This window comes from Quercus robur, chromosome 10 (genome assembly GCF_932294415.1).
Source record: "Quercus robur chromosome 10, dhQueRobu3.1, whole genome shotgun sequence".
Classification (NCBI taxonomy): Eukaryota; Viridiplantae; Streptophyta; class Magnoliopsida; order Fagales; family Fagaceae; genus Quercus; species Quercus robur.
In genome coordinates, this window is record NC_065543.1 from 14,744,459 (window position 1) to 14,755,420 (window position 10,962).

At 30.5% G+C, this 10,962-nt stretch overlaps 1 long non-coding RNA gene across 1 annotated transcript; it reads left to right on the top strand.

Annotated features, from left to right (window-relative positions):
- Positions 1 to 601: 601 nt before the first annotated feature.
- Positions 602 to 4,177, top strand: LOC126703529 (uncharacterized). Its single transcript, XR_007648112.1, has 3 exons — positions 602 to 748; positions 2,733 to 2,831; positions 3,937 to 4,177. It is a non-coding gene; the product is annotated as an uncharacterized LOC126703529 (long non-coding RNA).
- The last annotated feature ends 6,785 nt before the right edge of the window (positions 4,178 to 10,962 follow it).

Sequence of the window (10,962 nt, forward strand, 5' to 3'; positions counted from 1 at the left end):
TCGTCACTAATAATGAAAATAACTATAACATTTAGCGACGAAAAGTAATTTTTGTCACTATTAATGATCTAAAAATATGAGTGCCAAAGGGGAAAATTGTGGTGGGAACTTAATTAATCTACAGCGACAAAATATTTCGTCGCTAAAAGTTGAAATTTTTAGAATCACTATAGGTGTTGCTATGAATAGTATTAGCGACGAAAATTATTTCATCGCTAAAAGGGAGCATTTGTGACAAAAAACTATCTTCGTTAAAAATATTCACACAAAATAGGTTTTTCATTTCATAGTTTTGGTGACGAAATCATAATTCGTCACTAAAAGTGTGCTATAGCGATGAAATCTGAATTTCGTCGCTAAAAATCATAACAAAATCCGGTTAAAAGTATGCTATAGCGACGAAATTATATTCGTCACTAAAAATCGTGACAAAATCCAGCCAAAAGTATGTTATAGTGATGAAATTATATTCATCGCTAAAGAGTACAACTTAAATGGGTTAAATATTAGCAAAAAAAATTTCCTTTCCCGTATAAAATTTCATTTCTCCCACCCACTCACTTAAAAAATTTCCAGCCCTCCCTCTCTCATTATCACTCACTCCCTAACACAAACACAAATACACACATCCCTCTATCTCTCTCTCTACCAAATCTCTCCTCCCTCTTGGTTTCTTGGTTAGGTTCTACTAGATTTTTAGTCATCAAACTCTTATCCATGGTTTGACTTCTCCTATCATGAATCTAAGGTAAAATCACCATGACCCACCTTCTAATATCTTTGGCTTTTTATCCTATATTGTTAGGATTGCTCTTTATGTTGTGGGTTTTGTTTTAGAAGTAGTTTGTTATGTTTGTTGGTACATTTAAAATCTTATTGGAGGTTTTTAATTTAATGGAATAAAATGGATTTTGTTGTTTAACAACTATCTGAGTTGGGTTTCTTAAGAAATCATTTCGGTTTTTGACTTATATGGGAGATTGTGTCAATTTTAGAAAAATGGTTTCCTTACATTTTGAAATGTCTTTGGCATATGTGGTTGTGATTGTGGTGTGAAATATAAATTTGTGCAAGTAATATGAGCATGTGCCTTTTGCTTACCAAGTGTTTGACAAATTGCTTATATGAGTTACGAAATGAATTTTGTTGTTTGGCAACCGTGTGAGTTGGGGCTCTTGAGAAATCATTTGGGTTTTTGATTTATATGGGAGATTGTGTTAATTTTAGAAAAAGGATTTCCTTACATTTTGAAGTGTCTTTGGCATATGTGGTTGTGATTGTGGTGTTAAATATAAATTTGTGCAAGTAATATTAGCATGTGTCTTTATCTTACCAAGTGTTTGACAAATTGCCTATATGATTTATGAAATAGATTTTGTTGTTTGGCAACCATGTGAGTTGGGTTTCTTGAGAAATCATTTGGGTTTTTGATTTATATGGGAGATTGGGTTAATTTTAGAAAAAATGTTTCCTTGCATTTTGAAATGTCTTTGGCATTTGTGGTTGTGATTGTGGTGTTAACTATAAATTTGTGCAAGTAATAGGAGCATGTGTCTTTTGCTTATCAAGTGTTTGATAAATTGTCTATATGAGTTATGATATTGAATTTCTTGACTTATATAGTGATGATTGTTATATGAGGTTATGAGTTGTAATCCTAGTTTTTTATATGTACTAACACATGTAGCTTTAAGGTTTAATCAAGTCTCAAAGCTTCTGGCATAGGGTTAAAATTATAGTATTTTTCTTTTGTGACTTTATATAGATTTGAGTTAGATTCACTACATGATTTTTAATAAATTATAGAAAACTTATTTTAAAATGAATTTTTGATGGTACATACTAGACATATAAGAGCTTTTCCCTATTTAATTTCAAGCTTTTTGGATAAACTAAGTGGACCAAATTTTTTTTAAAAAGAGTTGACCTGTTGCAAATTTAATCAGAAAGTATGATTAGAATGTTGAGACTATAAGGAATTTACTACAAACTTTTGTTGTGTGTTCTATCTTGTAAGTTCATATGTGCTTTCTATGACAAGTGTTTTACTTTGACTAATTTTATCATGGTTTGGTAATAACATGCTTTGTATTAAGTTGGTAAATGCACATTGTTTGTGGTAGAGAAATAAAAGGTTTTGGTTGTGTTAAAGCTTATAAGTTTCTTGTATGCTTGCTTGGTTCCCGTTTGGGTAGGGGTGTTCGTCTTAGGATGGTAAAGTTAGGCTTTTGGGCCTTAGGTTTTGATTGAGTTATATTTGTTAATTACTTTTTTTTTTTTTTTCAATACTTGAAGCATTTGGAGGTCTTGCTGGTGTGGAGAGGTGAGTATATGATAATTTGATGGTTTTTGTGCTATGAACCTGTTTTAAGACAAATGGGTAATGAAGTGTTAACCATAAAAGTTTAAGTGCGTTGAGATTTTACTTTTTGCACATAAAGTGTTTGATATATTACCTCAATGGGTTATGAAATTGGGTTTAATTGTTTGTTGTTGATTATTTAATTTGAAGTTGGACTATGTGATATATATATATATATATATATATATATATATATATATCTGTGTGTGTGTGTGTGTATGTATATAGTTTGTGAAATCTGAAATTTTGTTTAAATTATTTTGCTCTAGAGGTGAGTGTATGTGATACTTTGATGGTTTGGGTGCTATAAACTTGTTTTAAAACAAATGGGTAATTAAGTGTTAACCATGAAAGTTTAAGTGCCTTGTAGTGTCTCTTCTTTCTCTTGGCCTTTTGGTTTCTGGCAATGGGATATTCGGCTATCAACCTGCCCTACAAAACTTTTGCCTTCTCCTAACATGATTCCAAGGTAATTTTCTTTAATTATTTGCCTCTATGATTTATGAGTTTTGGTTTCTTGATTTGTTGTTGTGGTATTTGTTTATATGAGATAAAGGGTTTCATTCCATGTTTTTAATATTCTTTAACATGTAGTTCTAATGTGAATAAAGCCTCAAAGCATTTGGGCTAGTCTTAAAACTATAGCAATTTTCTTTTGGGAACCTAAATCTATCAAGGGGAAATTTGAGTTAGCTGCAATACGTGATTTTTAATAAATTATAGAAAAATTATTTTGTGCTGAATTTTTTATGGTACATACTACACATATAGGAGCTTATCCCTATTTAATTTCAAGTTAATTAGATAACTTTTCATGGACCAAACGATTTTTACAAAAGGGCTGACTTGTTATGTAGTGAATCTGAAAGTATGACGAGTATGTTGGAATTTTGTGGAATTTACTTGAAACCTTTGTTGAGTGGGTTGGCTTGTAAAGTTTTCCTCAACATGTGTTTTACTCAGCTAATTTTAATAATGATTTGATTTAATCATTTGCAGTAGTGTATTAAAATGCTTTGGTTGTGTTATGGTCCTTTGGATCACCTTTTTTTTTTTTTTTTTTTTTTTTTTTTTTTTTTTCTTTTGGTAGCAATTGATTCTGTTTTAAATCTAAAATTTGTTGCTTTTGTGTCATTCTGATTGACTTAAATTTGATGGGTCATTGTGATAAAGCTTGAATTTTGCTTTGTATTGATGTTTATGAGGAAATTTAGTTTAAGTTCTTGAATTGTGTTAGATCTGATAATTGGAACTATTTTTTATTTGTCTTTGTAGTCTATGGCTCTATGCATTAATCCCCAAATTGGGTTTTTGTTGATTACTTTGATTGAATTATAGAGTAAATGATTTAGTTCTAGCAAATATGTGGTAATTGAATTATGCAATGTTAGGTTGACAGCCAAATTGGGTTTGAAGTTTGTATCTTGGATGAACACACACACACACACACACACACACACACACACATATATATATATATATACATACAAATATTCAATAGAGATGTTTCTTATAACATAGTTAATGTTTTTACTTTACAATTTTAATGTAGTATTGTTTTTACATTTATGCAGATTTCTTATTGGTGGTTGTTAGGGCATTTTCTTTTGACACTACTTGAAGACGTTTGAGGACATCCTCTTTTAGCCCTTAGTATTTTATGTTATTGTATGTTATAAAACATCTTGTATTATTGTATGTGTTGGAAACAATTTGTATGGATGGATTGAATAGAATACTTGTTTTATTTTTACATTTGGAATGTATGGATCATTTTCTTATAAATGTGTAGTTGATATAAATGTGTTATTCAAATGTGAGTTAATAATGTAATGACAAGTTACATACAGGAAAAAAATGAAAACAGATAAGTACCTGAATTTTTCATCAACGAAATTGAATTTATAAAAAACACTTTCAGTGACAAAAATTTTTGTCGCTAAATATTGAATTGTTCAGACAATAGTTTTAGCGACGAATAAGTTCTTGAATATTCTTTAAAATAGTTTTAGTGACGAAAATATTTCGTTGCTAAAAATTATCTAATAAAATAAGGTACATGTAGCAACGAAATAGTTTCATCGCTGAATAGTATTTTTAACGAGAAATACAATTTGCGACGAAATTTGTTGAAAGTTTTTGTCTCTAATACTTTTAGCTACGGGGCTATAGCTCCGAAACTAATTTCATAACTAAAAAGAAGAATTTGTCACTAAAGGTACTAGGCAACGAAATATTGGACTTTTAGTGATGAAAATTTTCGTTGCTAAAAATACATTTTGTTGTAGTGAATTTTTAGCTTTTCAAAAATAATTAGACTAGTATTAATGATGGTGCACCGTTGAATTAGTTGAACCAATTAGTCTGGTCCAATTTTTAAACATGGATAAGAAGAAAAGACTTGACTCGAGTCTAGTGTCTAATTGCACTTGACTCATTAGAATGATAACACGTGTCATCATCTTGATAGGTCTAACACAATTGAACATTGGACCCAAGTCTTATCCAAGAATGAAGTTTCAACGAATCTTCATCCGTGAATGACTGAATGTTGTTGAATGAGAATGACTAGCAAAGTTCCTAACAACTTTATAAAGCACGCGAAGCCAAAACTTTTTCACAAGGGAGACTCTTTCTTCGCACATTCCTTTTTGCTCTGTTTCTTTTTGCAGGGATAAGTAACTGAAAGCCGTCAAACACGTCTCTATGATTGAACTCTTTTCTTCTACATGACTGCATGAGGGTTGATTCTAGACCTTAGACCCAAAGAAGGAAAATACTAAAAGAAAATGAAAATGAAAGAATTGACTCAAAGGTAATGGGCCAGGAGAGGACTTGTAATACAAACATGTCCGCTAATTCTGAGCTTAATCTTTATTTTTATTTTTCCCTCTTAACTTGCCCAATCAATGTTAGCAGACCATTTCACCTAAACTTTATACTGATAGACTCTTCCTTTTTTTTTTTTTTTTTGCTGCCTGATAGACTCTCTTCTAGAAGCCATAACTGTGAGAGTATAAATCATGTAGAGTAGTGGTGTGAATCCGGATTAGCATGCAATTTGAAAGTGTTTTTTTTTTTTTGAGGGGGTGCAATTTGAAAGTTAATAATAATATCAAATACTTAAAACATATCGTTCAAAAATTCAAAATAACATCAAAGTACTTAATAAATATTAAGTCCATAATGTAGTATCATTTATCTAGAAATAAGTTCTTTAGTGTTTGTAAAGTTTCAACTTACAATTATATCACTTATATATTTTTGTAATTACTCACTTTTTTTTTTAAAGTTTAAATTATCGGTTGAATATAAAAGATATTTGACAAATCTAAAATAAATTAATATTTATTTGTTATACAAGTTAAACAAATTGTTGTTAAATGAGTTATTTCGGATTAACATGAATAAATTGGTGTTAATTGTGGGTCATGTGGGCTGACTAGCTTATAACATGTTTCTTATCATATCACTTTTGAGTTGATCCATTTATAACCCGAACCCGTCAAAGCCCAACCCTTCCTCTTAAAAACTCATGTTGTGTTAGTGTCATACCCACGAGTCGTGTCAAACATTGACACTTCTAATTTTAGACTTTCGAGGTTACAAAGGTACAATTTTTAATGACATTGAGATCCCTCCACGTCGTCTTCAACAAAATCAACATTGGCGTCCCATGACATTGCCTGAAAAGAAATAGGTAATATGTTGTTTCTAATTTCAAATGAGCATATCCAACAGTAATTATTTGGTATTATTATTATTATTATTATTAGTGGTATTATGTTGTTGGTTGGTCATAACAATTTGAATTCAGGAGCTTGATTCATTTTAGGTTTAGATTATATATTTGTTGCTTTCTATAGATTATATACTAATAAGTAAGAACTAATCGTTAACGCTGGGCAAGTAAGAACTAATTATTTATTTTTACAACTATAGGGAAAATATATCATTTATTTGGGATCATTTTAATTTAGGCCTTTGAAGTTTTAAAATTTTGATTTAGGCTTTAATTATAGGCAAAAATTAAAAAAGAAAAACTAAAAAGAATAAAAACATATTAGACATTTTTTTCCTCTCAGGTTAAAATTTGTCTAATGTAAGGAAAAAAATAGTTTTTATAATTAAAAAAAAAAAAGAAAAAGATGATTATAAGGAGAACATAATATATATACATATATATATATATATATATATATTAAAAAATTAAATGTACTAGACGGATATTAAATGTACTATTTAAACCCCTTTTTTTTTTTCTTTTTTCTTTTTTTTTTTTGGTGTGATAACGTACTATTTAAACGCTTTAAGTTTGGAGTCATTAATAATCCTTCTTTTGTCTATAGAAACTTACAATTTATTCCAATGAGTGTCGCAACACCGTTATTGTGTCATTTCCAACCACATCTATTAAAATCTACATTTAATTAATCCACCCCAAAAATGATGTTGCTTTCAACCAATAGTAGAAACGAAAAAAAAAAAAAGTGTGCTAATAGTGAAATGTGATGGATAATAATGGAAATGGACACTTTGACATTGTTGTAATAAGAATTAATATTGAATACATTTTAGCCTTCATATAAAATTAGCTATTGGATGGAAGAGACACTACAAGTACATAATTAGAGAGACAAAATTATAAAATTGAGTTTCTAAATACTATGATGAATTAAATCATTTAATTGTATTTTTAAAACAACTGCCGCCTGATTAAAAAATTCCAAAAAAAAAAAAAAATGCTGGCCCTATGTACAACTCTTTTTTCTATCTTGAAAATTATATATATATATATATATATATATATATATATATATGTATGTGTGTGTACTTTGTAGTGAAAATAATAATAATAATAATAATAACAGGATTAGCTATAAAAAAAATAAAAAATAAAAAATAAAACCTTGAAGAACTAAACGGGTTTGGGGCCTCTTGGCAGGTCAACCCATCAAATGGAGGGTCAGGTACGGGTCCCTAGTTAAGACCCAGACCCTCCTTTGTTACACGACATATTGCGTCTTCATGCTAGTCTCATCTAGATGTATATTAGAAAATTTTAACAATCCCTTTCTCTCTATCAATGATTTTAATTATTGAATCTAGTATTAATTTAACTCTCTTGTCATTAAATAAAAAATATAAAGTTCCAATTCTGTTTACATAAACAGAAAAAAATAAAAAAATAAAAAAACTAATTATAATCTTAACCATATAATAAAGAATAACCATCATAAAACGAATTCTATAGGTTGTAACTTTTATTGCAGTGATGGAAATTGGCATAATATTCGTTTATTATGTTATCAAAGTTTACTAATCATATTTATTATCGTATTAATTTTTGCAAACAACATATTACTTTATGTGTTTTTAGCATTAGACATAATAAATTTGTAATTATTTTAAATTCTTAATACTTTTCCTAACTAAGGGTCCATTTGGATTGATTTTATTTTTACTGAAACTGAAAACACTGTAGCAAAATAATTTTTAAATGTGTGAATAGTATCGTGGGACCCTTTTTTAATGAAAAAATTGCTGAAAAGTGAAATTTGTGGATCCGTGAACAATGCACGAATGCATTGTTCATGGTTGACTTGGTCAAATAGTGCGGTTGGGAAAAAAAATATCAAAAAACGCAGCCTAGGATTCAGCGGAAAATGCTGAATCCAAATGGGCACTAAATGTGTCAAAAAGTAGAATAATAGAAATAGAAAAGTACTTACTACTTTTCTCCAGATAGGTCTACAAATACACCTCATTGGCTACTCTCATGGTCATAAATAAACACACGTGTGGTATATTTTCACAACTAACCGCTCATCACATGACTAGTTGTAGTATAGAATTTGTAACAGTTTTAAATTTTGGATCATGCTAACAGGTGTCTTTAGAGCAATAATTAACAAATAATTTTAAGAAAATTTTAACACAACTTTTATGATAAATAAATAAAAACTGTCAAAATATTAATTATTTTTTTCTTTTTTCATAAAAATTTTCTTAAATAATTATTAACGATTAATCATTTAGCATTTTCCATAAGTTTTTAATACTTTTCCAAACAAAAGGAGCCAAAAGCAGAATAATAGACAGAGATACTTTTCTCCTGACAGGTCTACAAATATACCTCATCGTCTACTCTCATAGTCATAAATAAACACACATGTGGCATATTTTCACAACTAACAACTCACCGCATGACTAGTTGTGGTATAAAATTGTGCACTTTTACGTGTCCCAAACATTAGAGATAATAAATTTGTAATAATTTTAAATTTTGGATCATGCTAACAGGTGTCCTTAAAGAGATAATTAATAATTTATTTTTCAAAAATTTTAACACTATTTTTATGAAAAAAAAAGTTAAAATATTAATTATTTTTTTCTTTTTTCATAAAAATTTTCTTTAAATAATTATTAACCATTAATCATTTAGCATTTCCCATAAATTTTTAATACTTTTCCAAACAAAAGGAGCCAAAAGCAGAATAATAGACAGAGAAAAGTACTTACTACTTTTCTCCGGGGCGGCGGGGCCTAAGTCTATAAATATATTCCTCAATCCTCACCGTCTTCCCTCAGTCATAAATGAACACTCGGCCAATTTCCAAGGCTCTCCCACTCTTTTCACTTGTAATTTCCAGCATGATGAGTACTTTTCACAAGCAATTTAACAAGCTACTTCTTGCTTCCCTGGTTTGGATTCATTATGTAATCTCGATTGCTACCCTCTTCAAACAGGTGGTATTAAGTTCCTTTCTTTTTCATTCATTCTCCAAGCAGTATTATGAGCATGACATGCCTGAAATCAGTGAAGAGTTGAGCATAAACCTCTACAAGCGCAAGCCGGGGACTAGGGAAGAAGTAGAATGTGCAGTGTGTATGTGCGAGATTGAGGAAGGAGAAGAGATTAGACAGCTGAGATGTGATCATCTTTTTCATAGAGTTTGCTTAGATAGGTGGCTTGGATACAAGCGTTTAACTTGTCCCCTTTGTCGTGGTTCTCTATTTCCATGTACAACCATTACTGAGTCTGGGGTTAGGGTAGAAGTGTTGCTTTTTAAGTTTTCTTCTTTAATTTCACGTGACCGCGAGACATGGTGGCTACGTTGAATCATAGGAAATTGCAAAATATGACAACTTATTCCTTGTAATACTCCTCACCCCTGTATTAAATGCGCCAAATGCTAAAATTAAAAGTCAAGTTTTTTATTAATTCTCTCTCATCTCTATTGTCTCTCTCTCTCTCTCTCTCACTAGAAACTTTCTTCTCTCTCTCGTTGTAGATCAAGTACAATGGCAGTGGTTCGTGGGTTTTCAATTGCGTGTTTGGTGGTGGGTTCAGTAGTTTTCATAGGTGGGTTTGTTGGTCAGTGGCAAGGTGGTGGGTTCAGTGGTTTTGGGTTGATTTTTGCAGAATTGGTTTGATTTTGGTTTGTTTTGATTTTGTGGTTGATTTTTTGGGTTGTGCTAAGTTGATTTTGTGGTTGCTGGACTTCGTCAATAGTTGCTGAGAGACGAAAGAGGAAGAGAGAAAAAGAGAGTGGAAGAGAAAGAAAAATGAATAAATAAATTTAATAGTATATGAGAATAGAATATCAGACGTAGAGTGCATTATCAAATGTTATTAAAGTAGTAAAAATAGGTTTTTGTGCGTTAAAATAGCATTTTGATAATGGTTTTAAAAAGCGGAGAAGACCCGCTGCTCAGTCCGGTTACCGTGAAGGCATGTGCTGATGCTGATAAGGCTGCTAACAGAGCTGGTGACAAGGCTGCTGGTAAACGACTTGTAGTAGAGATAAAATAGATAAAACTATAGGTAGCTTAGATTAGATAAGAAGGGTGGAGCCAGTTACTGTTTATATACACGTGTCAAGGTCTGATATGATTGAATTAGAGTTGGTTAGGTTGTTCCACACTCTACGGAGGTGGTTATGGTTATATATTTGGGGCTTGTATCAGAATCACAGTAATGAAATATAACAGAATTTCTTTTCCATCAAATCCTTTCTTCAATTCTTCTCTGTTTTTCTTTTCTTCTTTCTTCTTGCATTACTTTGCTTTTCAGAAACCAGGAAACTGGTATGGTTGAACCGGTTTTGTAGAATGCGCTGAAACTGATGCATTTTGTAGCAAAAAGACAAAAAAAAATTTGCTTTTTTTTTTCTTAAATTTATAACTATAAGTATGATGATCCAAGACAGCAGTGGGAATACAAAAACTTCACGAAAAGAGAGAGAAGGAAAGAGGTAAAGAATTAAAATTAAAATGTGATACCTTAGCAGCTTCAACTTGTTGAAATTTTTTACTTTGAAATTTGCAGCAGACTTGAAAAACATGAGAGACTCTGAGACTTCAACAGCTACCGCTTATAACCAAATAAGAAAAAGATATGGAAGAAGAAATGAGAGTTTGAAAAAAGTGAGGTAGGTAGAATAGTAGAATATTTCTTTTTTACTTTTTCAATGTCTTGATTCCACCTCTAAGGGCCACGTAGAGCTTACTTTTACGGCTATTAGAATGTGTGTATGGCTATAAGAGCATCTACAGTGGATATTGTACAAAAAATATCATTTTACTACATTAAATAC